This window comes from Globicephala melas, chromosome 5, assembly GCF_963455315.2.
Source record: "Globicephala melas chromosome 5, mGloMel1.2, whole genome shotgun sequence".
In the NCBI taxonomy this organism is placed as follows: Eukaryota; Metazoa; Chordata; class Mammalia; order Artiodactyla; family Delphinidae; genus Globicephala; species Globicephala melas.
The window spans coordinates 13,346,988-13,363,173 of record NC_083318.1 but is presented as its reverse complement, the minus strand read 5'-3'; the positions used below and the strand labels follow the sequence as shown (position 1 = coordinate 13,363,173).

General features: G+C 41.5%; 1 pseudogene; it reads right to left on the bottom strand.

Annotated features, from left to right (window-relative positions):
• Positions 1–472: 472 nt before the first annotated feature.
• On the bottom strand, positions 473–1,572 carry LOC115857324 (hsc70-interacting protein pseudogene; annotated as a pseudogene).
• Between the last annotated feature and the right edge of the window lie 14,614 nt (positions 1,573–16,186).

Genomic DNA, 16,186 nt, shown 5'->3' with positions numbered 1-16,186 from the left:
CCTGACTGGAGGTTTCTAAGAACTAATGAGGGTTGAAAATTAGCTAATGATATGATTTGGATTTAGGGATGTTAGTTATCTGCTGCTACATAACAAACTACCCCAAAATTTATATTAATAACAATATAAATGTTTATTATCTTACACAGTTTCTGTGGATCGGGAATTGGAGAACAGCTTAGTGGGTTTTGTTTTTCGGCAGGAAGGGCTTAATTGTTGTTGTTTTAATATTTTTCAGGTTTAAAAAGTGTTTATAAAGCTTTTAATTCCCAGTAGGAAAATGTTATCTGAATGATTGTTCTAATAGCAAACCACTGTAAATTGTTTCAGCTGCATTTGGGACAGAGGGAGAGAGATTATTTTCAAAGCACCGTAGCTTTCTTCATGAGAAGGTCAGAGGTACACTGGTTTGTATGATTGCGACATCCACTAGGTGATCTTTCCTTCATGGGCTTGATTTGTCAGAAGAGCCTTAGGCTTCACCTCCCAATTTGGCTGAAGATTTACTGATGAGATTCACAACCTTTGGGTTGCTCTGATTTTTCAACATATTTGCCAAGTTCTGGGGCACATCCTGGAAGGCCGTCATAACTTCTGGATCCTGCGTGGCCTCAAGAACCTCTGGATCACTAATCCTTTCATTGAGCCCAAGCATTCCTGCCATTCCAGGCATACCCCCTCCCATTCCAGGCGTTCCTCCAGGAAAGTTACCAGGTGTCGGCCCAGGAAAGCCACGGAAAAACAGCCACACTGAGTTCCTGATGTCTCCTGACTTATTCCCCACTCTGGGCTCTCTTATGTTCTTCCCGAGCCTTCTTAAGCCTTTCTCTTTTTCCTTTGATCTCTCGCTCTTCATGTTTTCCCTCATACTTTCTCTGATGTTCAGCAGTTTTCTGGGCCCTTGGTTGAACTTCTTTCAGCATTGCACTAGCATCTTCATCATAATCCAGTTTACAGGCAAGGGCAAGATCACGGACTGCTTCTACACGATGGCCCAGAGGTATGTGCGCTTTCCTGGCCCACTTGTAAGGCTGAGCTGAATCGGGATTTATTTCAATATCTCTGTCACAGTCTCAGATGACAGCATTTGGCTTCTGTAATTTGATGAAGACACTGGCTCTCTTGGCATATGGAATGGCCAAGCAAGGATTCAGCCTGATGGTATCTGTGAACTAGTCAATGGCTTTCTGTAGTTCACCATCATTTAGGGCCTCAATGGCAGCCACATTTTTATCCTTTGCCTCATGCATCATCCCCTCAGTTATCTCAACATTTTCATCTCCCATTTCTTGAGGGGGCAACCGTGTCTGGTTCAATCGCACCTTCAATTTCTAGATCACTTTCCTCACTTGATGTTTCATCTGTCTTTATGTTTTCCTCTGATTTCTCACTATCTGGTTTTTCTTTCTTGGTATGTGCTGATTTAGTTTTATGAATAGCAGGTGGTATTTTTCCTCCAATGACCTCCACCCGCTCCCTCAGGAAGTGCATTTCTTCAGTGTTCAGGACACTGGCATCCTGCTTACACATCTTCACGAAGGTTCAAAGCTCGCTCACTTTGGGAAGGTCCATGGGCCGGCAAGGCCGAGGCTGAGGTCGGATTCCAGCCCAGGGCGCTAGCTCAGCGTGACTATGTAGAAGGGTGAGGCTGCTTAGTTTTGAGTCCAGGTCCCTCTTAAAGTCGCAGTCAATATGTTGGCCAGGGCTACAGTTTTTGAAGGCTTGACGGGGGCTAGAGAATCCATTTCCCAGATGGGTGATTCATACACATGGCAAGTTAATGCTGGCTGTTGGTAGGAGGACTCAGTTCCTTACCACGTAGATGGCTCCCTGGGCTGCATGAGTAGCTGGCTTCCTCCACACAAAAAAAATCCAAGAGTGTGTAAGGTAGAAGAAGCTATGTCTTTTATGTCCTAGCTTCAGAAGTCACTCTCCATCATTTCCACAATATCCTATTGATTACAGGTTAGCCTCATTCAGAGTAGAAGTGTCTACACAGGGAAGTGACTGACAGGAGGAGAGCATCGTCGGAGGCCCTTTTGGAGGCTGGTGTCAGCTCCCTTTTTAAGTTTTGTAGTTTATGATATATTAGTAGTATAAAGGGACTCATCTTCGTAGTGGTGTATGAGAAAAATTCCCCTAGATACTCGTGACTCCAGACCTCATATGCAATTCAACCAGCTTTAGAAATATCATCAAAACAATTTGAGAAGATAAACTTTTTTTAAAGCAATAAGCATTTTTTAAAACATTGAGAAGGCTTACAATTAAATATAGTAGTGTTCTAAAAATCACACACATGGTATTAGTATTTTTGTGTAAAGGAATCTGTATATTTAGTGTTTTAAGTTTTTATAATGTTTAGGAGAATACGACCTATTGGAATGACACATTGTATGTGTAATGCTTATTTAAAATGTGTAACTAAGTAATTGATTTACATTTGTGATTTTAAGTGGAAATCTTTCAAATGTAAATACACTATTAGACATTTTAAAAACTTAAAATTAACATATTTATAAGATTAATTTATTAGATATATGTGAATTACTTAAGTACTTGGAAAGTGTTTTTTGGTTTTGGTTTGTGTTTTGGTCAGACAACTGAAGAACTTAAAAAAAATAAATTGAATATATTAAATTTATAAATGTAGTTAAAATATTTAAAGTAGGTTAATTAACTGTGACCAAACATTCATCAAAAGTCCCCTTAGAGGGACTTCCCTGCTGGTCCAGTGGTTAAGACTCTGCGCTCTCAATGCAGGGGGCCCTGGTTCGATCCCGCACGTCTCATCGAAGATCCTGCATGCGGCAATGAAGACCCGGTACAGCCAAGTCAAATACAAAAATAAATATATATATTTTAAAAAGCCCCTTTACAAGGGGTTGTTTAAATTTAGCTATATCTATACAATTTTATAAATTTATAAGCTTACAGGAAAATCTCCTTGGGTTTTGATTTTGTAAAGTCAAGCATTAATTTTTCAAAACCAAAGTAACTTTTGAATACTTTTCCTTGAATGCACAAAAGTTAACCTTAAGTAAATAGATTCACTTTACTTGGATGGCAGTGGGGGAAGGGGGAGAAGAGAGATTTTGGCTGATGGGCCAAGTCTTGCCTGACTAGGCTTGGGCCTGACTCCTGTTCCTGCCTGATGGCTGAGCTGGTCCACCAGTATAAGCTCTTCCCTGCCAGGGCCAGAAGGGGTGAGGCAGAGGGCAGGGAGCCAGGGCTCCACCTGGATTGTCTGTTCCCCGCTCCCACCTCCTTGATCTCACTGTGCTCTGTGCATGTAATAAGCGCGTCACTAGCCTTAATACCAACCCACAGCACGATTCTCGCTCTCTCCAAAGAAGCTGAGCACATGGTACAATGGTCTTTATTAACTTGCCCTTTGATTGTCCAAGGGACTTCTAACGGATCTGCAGGACTAATTGTGGCTGTATTAAGCAGAGAGTACAATAAAGAACATCAGAGGGTCCTGGACGTAAAAGCTGCAAATTCACCACATTGTAGTGATATGACTTACAGATATAAAACAAAAAAAACAGCCAAACATTGATTAGTATGGGGTAGCACAGTCTCACATTTAGCTTTGGGTTGTAATATTGAAGTTTTTAATTTACTATAACTGAACTATGCCTGAACACCCTACCCAGCTGGGTTGTGGGCAGGAATGCTCTTAAATTTCCTATTAACTGGGGCTTCCCTGGTGGCGCAGTGGTTGAGAGTCCGCCTGCCGATGCAGGGGACACAGGTTCGTGCCCCGGTCCGCGAAGATCTCACAGGCCGCGGAGCGGCTGGGCCCGTGAGCCATGGCCGCTGAGCCTGCGCGTCCAGAGCCTGTGCTCCGCAACGGGAGAGGCCACAACAGTGAGAGGCCCACGTACCGCAAAAAAAAAAAAAAAAAAAAAAATTTCCTATTAACTATATTTTTGTGTCTTCCATGAAAGTTCAACTCCCAGTTCCTGCTTTTTGCCTGGGATGGCGTCTAGGTGCCTGCGGAGAGCCTCAGCAGTCCTGAGTGCCAGAACAGGGGCTGCTCTTTGTCACAGGATGCCCTGCTCTTCGAAATGGCACCTGTCTAGTGCCTGACCCTGCTGCCCTTCCCATGGGTTTTAGCATAGTTTCCAATTGCTGCTATAACAAGTTATCACAGACTTGGTGGCGTAAAAGAACACTTTATTCTCTCATAGTTCTGGAAGGTATAAATCCTCTATCAAGGTATCATCACCTCCTGCTGAAGTTTCCAGGAAATACTTCCTTGACTCTTCCTAGCTTCTGGTGGCTCCTGGCAGTCCTTGGCATTCCCTGGATTGTAGCTGCATCATTCTCATTTCTACCTCCATCTTCACATGGCCATCTTCCCTCTGTATGTCTCTCTGTGTCTTCATGTGGCCTTCTCATTAGGATGAGAAGTCAGTCATTGGGTTTAGGGCCCACGCTAATCCAGCAAGATCTCATCTAAACTAATGACATCTGCAAAGACCCCGTTTCCTAATAAGAAAGGTCACATTCTGAGGGTCCAGGTGGACATGAATTTGGGGAGATACTAGTCAACACAGTATACCATTCAACACGCAAAGGTACTGGGGCTGCAAGTTCAGGCCATGTTTAGAGCCAGGTGCTTGAGGACGTGGAGTGTTGTGTTGAGGATGCTGAGGTTTGCTCTCTACCCACAGAGGAGGCATCAAGTGCTCTATGCAGGAGAGTATCATGGTCAGAGTTTCATGAAGGATTGCTTTGGTCACAGTGTGTAAAATAAATTGGAGCAGGGAGGGCTAAGGAGGAAAGAAAACCAGTTTTACCATTGGATAATCAAGTGATATGTAATACAATCTTGAGTCAGGATAGATGGTATAGGAAGAAGAGGAAGGGACAAGTGGGAGACGTATCATAAATTCAGAGTTAACCAGACTTGGAAATTAATATGTGGTGGGTGGGAGGAAGCAGTGAAGAAAGGGAAGTGTGTAGGGGGCTGAACAATATGGGTGGTCCCTTAACATCGTTGAGTGGTTGCCAAATGAGAGATAGTATTGCCCATAGGGCTGGGGTTAAAGAGAAAGGCAAGGCTTGAGGATCCCACAGTGGTGGACCCCAGTGACATTATGAGTGGTTAGGGAGTTGGAAGTAGGCTCTTTCAGTTGGGATTACTTCCATGAAAAGTATTCTACGTTTGTGTAAGAGGATTCCATGGCATAGGCCTCACCTGCTTTTGCTTTTGTTTTTTTTTAAATTTTTTTTAAACAAACCCAATTTTTATTTTATTTATTTATTTATTTACTTTTGGCTGCATTGGGTCTTTGTTGCTGTGCGCGGGCTTTCTCTAGTTGTGGCGAGCGGGGGCTACTCTTCGTTGTGGTGCGTGGGCTTCTCATTGCGGTGGCTTGTCTTGTTGTGGAGCACGGGCTCTAGGAGCGCGGGCTTCAGTAGCTGTGGCTCACTGGCTCTAGAGCGCAGGTTCAGTAGCTGTGGTGCACGGGCTTAGTTGCTCCGCGGCATGTGGGATCTTCCCAGACCAGGGCTCGAACCCGTGTCCCTTGCATTGGCAGGCGGATTCTTAACCACTGCACCACCAGGGAAGTCCTGCTTTTGTTTTTTTTAATATTCCTTACCTACATCAGGTTCTTTGTCTGGATAATGTATCTTTAATTTTAATAGATATTGCCAGGTTACTTTCCTAAAAGGCTGTAACAATTCACTTTTTTACTGGCCTTGTATGAGAGTTCCCTTTCCTCCTTATTCCCACGATTAGTAGGTATTTCACTCTTTAATTTTTGCTATTTGAAAATATGACTTCTTTAAATGGCTGCAAAACATTCCACCATATCAACATACCGTAAAATACTTAAACATTTTCCTATTTTTGGACATTAGATTGTTTCCCATTTTTTGTTGTAATGAAATTAATAACCCAGAAATGGGCATTTTTATACATAAATCTTTGTCCATCCAATGATACTTACAATGAAACTTATAATTTGAAAGAGGATGACATAGGTATAGTTTCCTCAGGCTCTTGCTTTGTTGTTTTTCTTCCTGTGTGCCTTTCTTTCTTTTCACTGATAATATTTTAGGTGGACTGAGAGAGTTATAAGAAAAGGAAAGGGTTAAAACAAATAGATTTTTAATTTTCTTTGAATTCTATTAGTATATGCTATTCCTTATTCACTAGCAAAGTCATCTGGAATTGTATTAAGCTACTATTAATTCCCTAATTTTACTATATGCATAGATGAAGTTTCTCATTTTATGGAGGGAAGAACAAATGCATTCTAGTATCCTAGCACTGTCTGTAACCTACAAAAGCAGCTTAACTTTTTATTTTCTTAGACATCGAACTTCTGAAAAGCATCAAACTTTTCTTGCCATGATGATGAAAACAAAAGATGAGATTTAAATCTTGATACCATGAATGGTACATATTATAATATATGACTGGAAAATAAACAGCCTTTTCTATATTCTTCTCCCTTAAATTTTAGCTATTAGAGTCAGAATGCTTGGATTGCAGAATTCTCACTTGAGCAAGGTTTTTATATAACATTATTCATATTCTTGGCCTTGGATGCCAATTAAGTCTCTCAAGTCTAAAATTGCTTTGTTTGCTTTTTAAAGAAATCTGCCCACCTTACAGACCTACAAGTTAACTAACCAGCCTGCTTTCTTTTCCCCCCAGAGGACTTTGCTCTGTTGGTTTTCTGCCAGCTCTTCCTTTCAAACTGAAATAGTTCAGTTTCTCTGTTTCTAGAACATAGAATTCATTACTCCTGGATTTTTGCCAACAATGTCCCTCTCATGTTTTTAAAACTAAGATGAATGTTACAGAGTGACCTAGTGGGCTCGACCCATGATTAGAAGTCAGTCAGTGATATATTAGATGTCTGCACGGATGCTCTGTTCTGGGTAGTGGGGCTGCTAGGGGAATGGGCCTCGGGGAGGGTGGGGAGGGCATTCAGGGCGAAGCCTCGGGACTGGAGGGGAGAAATATGTGTGAGAGATTAGGTAAGATTTGGCTGATGTGAGGCAAGACTCAGATTCTTCCCCCGCCCTCAGGGCCCTGGTGAGTCTCTACCATAGAAAGGGCATAGTCATTAATTCCTTTCGGCCATTTAGATGGAAAACTGAAAGCCAGGTGACAGAGAATATTTATAAAAGGCTCTAAGAAGAACCACTCCATTTTTTTTTTTTTTTTTTAATTTTTCAGTTCTCCTTTTCTCTTCCTACCTCTGTAACCCTCCTTAGCCTCTTGTTTCTACTCGTAGTGAAAAGGTGGGCCTTCCTGCCACAGAGCGGAAGTCTTAGGAATGTATACATCTGCACCACCTTAGGCCAGGCGAATTTTTCATTCATGTGGCTCTGCTGAATAACACAGGGAGATTTCTTTACCTTTTAGGTTACTTTCTAAGAATATGTTAGTGTTTAAATTCTTTTCCAGTTGGCTATGTATTTTAAAATTAAGCTTTTCATGTTTAGATAATTGTAGATTCACATACAGTTATAAGAAATAATGCTGGGACATCCTGTGTGCCCTTTATCCAGTATCCCAAATAGTCACATTTTGTAAAACTATAGTTCAATATTATTGTAGGATACATTCATGTATATCAATATCATTGGCATCGATACAATCAAGATATATAACATTTCCATCACCAAGGATCCCTCATGTTGCCCTTTTACAGTCACATACACTTCAGTGCTTCCCTAACCCCCTCATTATCCCTTGGTAATCACTAATCTATTCTCCATTTCTATAATTTTGTCATTTCAAGAATGTTATATAAATTGAATCATACAGTATATAACCTTTCGGGATCAGCTTTCTAAACTCAGCATAAATTCTTGGAGATGTGTGTATGTATCAATAGTTTTTTTTAACTGCTGAGTAATATTTCATGGTATGGATGTAGTGCAGTTTGTTTACTGTTCACTCATTGAAAGACATCTGGGTTGTTTCCAGTTCTTGGCTACTATGAGTAAAGCCGCTATGAACATTTGTATACAGGCTTTCATGTGAACATAAGTTTTCATTTCTCTAGGCTAAATGCCCAAGAGTGCAATTGCTGGGCCTTGTGGTAGTTGCATGTTTAGTCTTATAAGAAACTGCCAAACAGTTTTCCAGAGTGGCTGGACCATTTTACATTCCCACAAGCAATGTATGAGCAATCCAGTTTCTCCACATCCTTGCCAGCATTTGGTGTTGCCACTATTTTTTTTTTTTTTTTTTTTTTTAGCTATTCTGATAGTAGTGTAGTGATATCTCATTGTAGTTTAAATCTGCATTATTTTCCTGATGGCTAATGATGTTGAACATTTTTTCATGTCCTTATTTGCCATCTGTATTTCCTCTTTGGGAAATGTGTTCATGGTTTTTGCCCATTTTCTAACTGAATTATTTGATTTTTAAAAATTGTTGAGTTTTGAGTGTTCTCCATATAGTCTAGATACTAGTTCTTTGTTGAATATGTGGTTTGCAAATATTTTCTCCCAGTCTGTAGACTGATTTTTCATCCTCTTAACAGAGTATTTTGGAGAAAAAAATTTTAATTTTGAGAGACCCAATCTACTAAGTTTTCCTTTTATGGATTCTGCTGTTGGTGTCAAGTGTAAGAACTCTTTGTCTACCGCTAGATCCTGAAGATTTCTCCTATATATTTTTCTCAAGGCTTTATAATTTTACATTTAAGTCCATGCCACATATATATATATTTTTTTTGATTTTTTTGTGGTACGCGGGCCTCTCACTGTTGTGGCCTCTCCCGTTGCAGAGCACAGGCTCCGGACGTGCAGGCTCAGCGGCCGTGGCTCATGGGCCCAGCCGCTCTGCGGCATGTGGGATCTTGCCGGACCGGGGCACGAACCCGTGTCCCCGGCATCAGCAGGAGGACTCTCAACCACTGCGCCACCAGGGAAGCCCTCATGGCACATATTTTAAAGTAAGTTTTTAGTTCTCTGCTGTCTGAAATAAGCCTTAGCATGTGGAATCCTTTTTGCCCTCATTTTCTTTCTCAAGCATCTACTGAGTGCCAACTGACTCAAGTCACTGATACAATTCCTGACTGGGTACATGATCCTGACTTTGTAATGAGTTAGCTGAGTGATGTCCTTAAAAGCATGAACTATGCAGGTAGACTGTTTGGGTTCAAATCCTGGTGCTGCCTCTCAAAAGCTTTATGATCTTTGGCAAATTACTTAATCGCTCTGAACATCAGTTTTTCACGTCAGTCAGATCTGGGTAAAAATAATAATACCTACTTCTCAGGTTTGCTGCGAGAAGGAAATGACATATTAGGTATAAAATGCTTAGTGCAGTGCCTGGCACGTGCACAGAAAACATTCAATAATTGTTAGTTGCTCCCCTTCCTGCTCCCTGTGCAGATTCTCTAGGCACCCTCCCCAACTCAGTCTTCCCCACAGCTTCCAATTCTTTCTTTCTACCTCTCCTGGTCTTAATCATTATACTTCTTTTATGAAACCTGTTTAACCTATTTTAGCATTTAATAGAATTTCCTATCTCCAAATTATTGTGGTATTTATATTTGTGGTCAGGTTACCTTTATTGTTTCATGTACGTATTATATATCTTTCCAAATATGTACCTCTTTGAGGGCATGTTCCTAGTCCTCCATAGAGTCTAGCTCTATGCTGGGTAACTGTCAAACACTCAGCAAGTCCCCAATACAATGGTAGTGGTGAATCTAAATCACAACGTGTTTGGGACTTCCCTGGTGGTCCAGTGGTTAAGACTCCATGCTCCCAATGCAGGGGGCATGGGTTTGATCCCTGGTCTTGGGGACCAAGATCCCGCATGCTAGTGCAATGTGGCCAAAAAAATAAATAAATGACAACGTGTTTCATTGAAAGCAATTTGGCAAAATTATTCCAAAGTCTTAAAATCTTTGACCTAGTAATTTACTTTTTCAAAATCTATCCTAAGAATGGTCAAATAGTTAAACAAAAATTTATGCATAGGAATATTTCTTACAGCCTTATTTGTAAAAGTATGGCTTAGAGAAAAACATAAATGTGTAACAATAAAGAATCAGGAATCATGCAAATTCCATTTATATGGTGGATTATTACACTGTCAATAAAATTCCATTTTCCTAACCATGGATTATAGAACTATAAGGATATTCACTAAAGCACTCTATATTAGTAAAAGCATAGAAATAACCTAACCCCCCAACTATAGGGATAAGTTAAATAAAATATTGTCAGAAAACAGAAATACAGTATGATCCCATTTGTCTAAAAAATGTATGTCTATTTAAATACACATAAGTATACAAAAGACAGGAAAAATATACTCCAAAATTTTAGTGGTAATTGTCTTTGAGTAATAGCCTTTTGGTGATTTTAATTTTGGCTTCTCTAAAATATAGTATTTAATACTTTTAGTATAAGAAAATAAGAATAAAAGTTATCTGTTTTTTAAATGGTGTTTTGGAGACTATTTAATTACACAAATATATTGATCATTCATCCATTGCATTAAAAACATTTATTAACTGCCTACCAACAGTTAGACCTAGTTCTAGAAACATAACAGAGAGAACAATTGACAAAGTCCTTGAATCACAGTCTAGTGAGGGGTACAAAAAATTACAACAGTGAGGGAATATATTGATAATACTGAGTGTCATAGAAGCCTAGAAAAAGGTGGGGTTAGGGAGGTAGGATAAGCCTGTTTGGTAGAACTTGAGTGCATTAGAGCCAAAAGAAGGGGTGTAGATAGGGAAGAATGATCCAAGTTTACGGTTATGCGTTTTCAAAGGTTCTGAATGGATACTGCTGAAGAAATGTGAAAAGCCATGGAGCAGGGGGAGGGTTTGGAAGGGGAACTAGCAAAAGTAAGTAGCTGTGTTGATCACACTTTCTATCCTTAAGAGTAAACACAGAAAAAATGGCAATTAATGGTGTTAAATGAGAATGCTAAGATCATATTTTTGCTTTAAAAGATCACACTGACCATTGAGTAGGGAATGAATTAGAGGAGGACGGGTTTGGAGGGGGAGAGACAAGTTAGATGGTGGTTTAAGTCACTGAGAAGATGGTAGTGGCTGTAGGGATGGAGAGATGAAGCCTGATGTAGATGTGACCTGGTGATAGATTGGATTGGTGGTGGTGGTGATGATGGTGGAGGAGATGTCAAAGGAAAAGCAAGAGTCAAGGATGATGTTTTGACTCCTGGGTTTGCAAATTGTGGATGGTGGTACCACTAACTGAGATATGGAACACATGAGGAAGCACAAAGTGGGAGGGAAAATGAGTTCACTTTGGCTATACCGAGTTTGGACTGCCTGTGGGTAGTCCAATGGGGTGTTCAGAAAGTTATTGGAGATACAAGTATAGGTGTATGTTTTGGGGGGCAGTCATGAGAGTAGATGAGAACACCAAGAGATACATGTAGAATGAGAAGAGAATAGGGCTTAGGACAGAACCCTAAGGAAAACCAACATTTAAGAGACTGAAAGTGAAAAAGCAAATTGACTCAAAGCTCGTCTGGGACAGAAATTTTTTGTGTGATGTAATTTACAACTCCTTCTGGGAAGCAATTAGCATTCCTGATAAAGTGCGTGAACAGTTTTCTGACAGACTTTAATAAGACTGAGAACTCCTTCTGGGAAGCTAGGGTTACCCATCGAGCTGATTGACTAGCCTAATAATCTTTAACCAGATGTTCTTTTTTTTTGTATCCATTTCTAAACATGGCTGGTGAACCATTCCTTTTTTCTTATAAAATGTCTCAACCAAAATTACTCCTGCAGTTGAATTTTCTAAAAAACCTCTCATTTACTCAGAAACAATTTGTCTGAGGCATTGCTGTAACAAAAGAGAAAGAGGAGCTTGCAAGAGAATTAGAAGAGGCCAGAGAGATAGGAGACCAGAAGAGTGTTGATGTTATGTGAAAGAAGGCTTTCACCAGGTGAAAATATTTCAAGAAACAGGGCATGAACAGACAACAGTGTTAAATGTGAGTGAAAGGTCAAGTAAAACAAGGATGAGAAATTGCCCCTGAGTTTAGCAGTAAGAATGTCAATGGTGATCTTGGCAAGGGCAGTTTCTCTGGGGTGATTGGGGGGCATAAGTCAGATTTCAGTAGGCTTGAGTGAGTACAGACCATTCTTTCAAAAAGTGTGACTACAAAGGGGAAGGCAGGGGAAGGGAGATTTGAGGCTGTTTCATTTTAGAGGGAGGCAGAAGTATATTAAATATGTTTAGGAAGGAGTCAGTAGCCAGAGAAGTAGAAGGTACCTGAAAGAGAAGGGCTAATCTTGAGTCAGAGACCAGAAAAAGGTGAAGCCAGGTCTGCGGAGACTGAGCCCAGGTGAAGGGAAGGTCACATGCCTCCCATTGTGATAGAAAAGGGGGAGGGTGAGCCTGCAGGGAAGACCTTTGGCAAGTTTGGTGGTAGAAGGTCAGAGGCATTCCTCTCCAGTGGCTTCTGTTACATCTGTGATGTAGAAGGTTAGGAGCTCTGCTGAAAATGCCTAGGTAAGTGGCAGGATGGCAGACTGAGGACAGGGAGAGAGTTCTGAGCAAGATCCCAATAAGAGGGCTTCCTTCCCTGGTGGCGCAGTGGTTGGGAGTCCGCCTGCCGATGCAGGGGACACGGGTTTGTGTCCCGGTCCGGGAAGATCCCACATGCCGCGGAGCGGCTGGGCCCGTGAGCCATGGCCGCTGAGCCTGCGCGTCTGGAGCCTGTGATCCGCAACAGGAGAGGCCACAACAGTGAGAGGCCCGTGTACCGCAAAAAAAAAAAAAGATCCCAATAAGAATGGGAGATTGAACTGTCTGGGGAAATAGTGAGTGATTTCAGGACGTGGTGGAGGATAATGAAAACTTCGTGGAAACAACCAGCACAGGTCTGTGATTTTTTTCCTATGGTGCTTTGAAGTCCTGATAAATTTAGGCATGAGGACAAGTAAACTGGACTGTCGTTGACGAAACCACTGAACCTTTGCAGCTCCCTCTGGCCATCCTTTAAATATGACTCCTTAGTTTGGAGCCTAGACTCTGTTTTCTTCTTACTTTATAGACACTTCCAGTTGATCTCATCCACTCCCATGGCCTCAGTTAACCTCTCTATGCTGATGAATCCTTAACCAATGTTTGCAACCCAGCCTTCCTCTAGAGCAGCAGACTCTCAACCCCATCTGCCTTGCGGGCATCTTCAGTTGTCTCCTGAAGCTGAACTCATCATATTTCCACTCTCGCATTTCCTTTCCTCAGCAATTTCCTTCCTTTCCTTTGCTCCGGGAGCCAGGGGTTTGTCGTTTTCACCACGCAAGCCTCTCAGCGCTTAGTGAATGTCTGGTGGAATTTCAAATGAAGAATCCACTCAGTTCTCTAAGCCAGAGACCTGGGAGTCATCTTTTAACCCAACTTCTTCGCCTCTAACATCCAATCCATCACACACAAGTCGTGTCCACAACTAAACGTGCCTCATGGCAGGAAAAAGAAAAAAGTAAATTATCAAACAATTTTAACGAAGAAACTTAAGTGTTGGCGTTAACTCCTTTTCTTTGCTTCCTTAAAATTGGAACTAAACCAGTGTGTGTGGGGTGCCTCCCTCCCTGCTTTCTCTCCCCCTCTGCACTCTGCAGCCTTAGAGAAAGTGGGAGCGAGTTTTTCATTTGCTAATGATTTGGGCTCAGGTTATAATGGACCATTAAGGTGTTTTGTGGAAGAAAAGAGGAAAATGGAGCTTTCCCGTGGGGGATAAAAAGACTGTGGAGGGGCACCCCGCGACTCGAGGGAGGAGGGGCCTGGGATCTGACCCAGACTTTTCCGAGAAGGGGGGCCGAGAAGGACCCTGCGAGGGGCCCGAGTTCTCCTGACCGTGGCCGGCTCTTTGTCCGCCGCCGCTTTGCGTGCAGGGACAGGGCTTGGACAGCTCAACCTGTTCACTGCCCAACAGGACCTTCCTTGGGTTGCCCAGACGTTGTTCCCTCCCGGGACGCCACAGGGACCCCGTAAGCCCCAGTAACATCCCTTGGGCACCTAGATGGCTGGGGGAAGCTCTCGCAGCCCAGTCCGGAGCAGGCGCTGAACGGGGCGCGCTAGAGACCTCCGGAGGACTGGGACAGCGTTAAGCATGCCTCCATCACAGGCTGCTTTGCGTACTTGTCTCCCTTCCGTGCGTGATCAATGGCTGTCCTCCACGCCTCCGTCTCTCACCTGGTAACTGCAGAAAGCCTCCTGCCTCGTGTCACCTTCACCATCCGTTCCTCACACAGAAGCTAGAGGTTTTGTTTAAAAACAAAACCCCAAACAACACCCCACTAGACCCCCATCCTCACCCCAACCCCAATCTGGCTAACACCTGTAATCTTTCAGGTGTATATGCTTCCCCCGCATCCTGTAGTTAATTGTCATCACCTGTTTATGTTTTTAACTACTCTATGGGCAGAGAATAGACCTATTTGCCTCTTCACTTGCAACCTTGTCTCCCGTGCTTCGAATGTGGTGGATGGAAGCAAGATCTACTCAGGTGGTTCTCAAACTTGAGCGTGAATCCGAATTACCTGGAGGGCTCATTAAAACACACATTGCTGGATCCCCCTTTCCAATTCAGTAGGTCTGGGGTGGGGACGGAAATAATGGATCTCTGACAGGTTCTCAGGACCAGTTGCTGCTGCTGGTTGGAGATCACATTTTGAGTTACCACCGCTCTGCATCTAGTTAGAGAAGACTGGAGGAGTAGATTGGAGTGACTTTTCAGATAAGAAGAAAGGTGGGTGGGAAACAAGCTTTGGAAGTCTTGGAGGTATGGCTAAAATAGAGATATTTGAATTCAATATTAAATTTGGCAAAACTTCCCAATAGTTGACAAGTTTGAGGGAGTAACTATGAGAATACATGGTTGAAGTGGCCTGTAAATGAAGTTATGATATGCAGGCTGGCAAAGACCTGGGAAAAAGTTACTTTAAAAAGTAAAATACTGAAATGATAAAGATGAAAGAAGTGAAAAGGAAGATTGTAAAATGAAATATGTACCATCATTCCAATTTTATTAAAAATGCCTAGGAAAAAACCTGAAAAGATATGGCAATGTTTATAATAGTTATCCCGATGGGTGAGTTTTATCACCTTTCTCCGCCTTTCTAAATTTCAAAAATTCTCTCCATCATCTTGTTTTCCCTTCATGACTGAGAAAAGCTTCTCCTGTTTTGAACCTCCTCAGTCTTGGGCATTTCCATCTGGCTGAATTAAATTATTTCCTCTTCTGTCCCTCTGTCAGACTTATTTCTCTTTGACATCTTAAACTGTGCCAGAAGTATGAAAATCAACAAAATTAAAATAATCAAATCAAAGACAAGCAAAAGAAAACAAAGAAAAGGAAGGAAAGAACCTCAAGAAGAGAAATAATTTAGTCAGTCCTGACACCAGCAAGAAAGTATCTTCGTCATTGGCCTTCCGATCATTCTATATATTGGAAGGTTGTAACCACCCGCCTGGAGGTTGTAACCACCTGCCTGCCAGGCTGTTCATGACTGGTGACCTCATCGACTGGTCAGTCAGGGAGCTCTATTCCTAATCTCTTACCCATCACCTCCTGTTTCTTCTCATGGGGTCAGGCATGTGCTGAGGATCGTTCCCAACTTTACTCCTCCTGTACAGAGTTCTACCTACTTATCCCTCTTTGAATTAGATCCCCTCCCAGACAAATAATATCACTCAAAAACATTATTCTTTTCTGTAATTTATTTATTAAAATTATTAAAATAAAAAACTGCTTGACAACTTAAGCTCTCTCAATAACAAGGTTTATTTGGGGCATAAATTCAAAGTTCCAAACAGTTAAAGTACATATAAACTTTTAGAACACAACCTGTTTTATCCATGAGAGCACTTGTGCAATAAATATTGTGTATACATTATTTGTCGTAACATATACCAGTTGGCAATGGTATTTGCCAGGAAGAGTTTCTTGTGCATTTCTTTAAAGGAATGAGATACGCAGGACTTTGGCATATGTATCTACTTCGTTTCAAAGATGAACAATTCTGAATTTTGTGTCTAGGCCTTGTAATTCTTTACGTACAGAGTAGAAACAAATGAAATAACTAAGTAAACATTTAGAGGCTTAATCATGTATGGTTTCAAAATCAGGAATATGAATATACAAATTTTTTCTATAAAAATCTATAATTATGGAAGAAAATAATTAAACTGT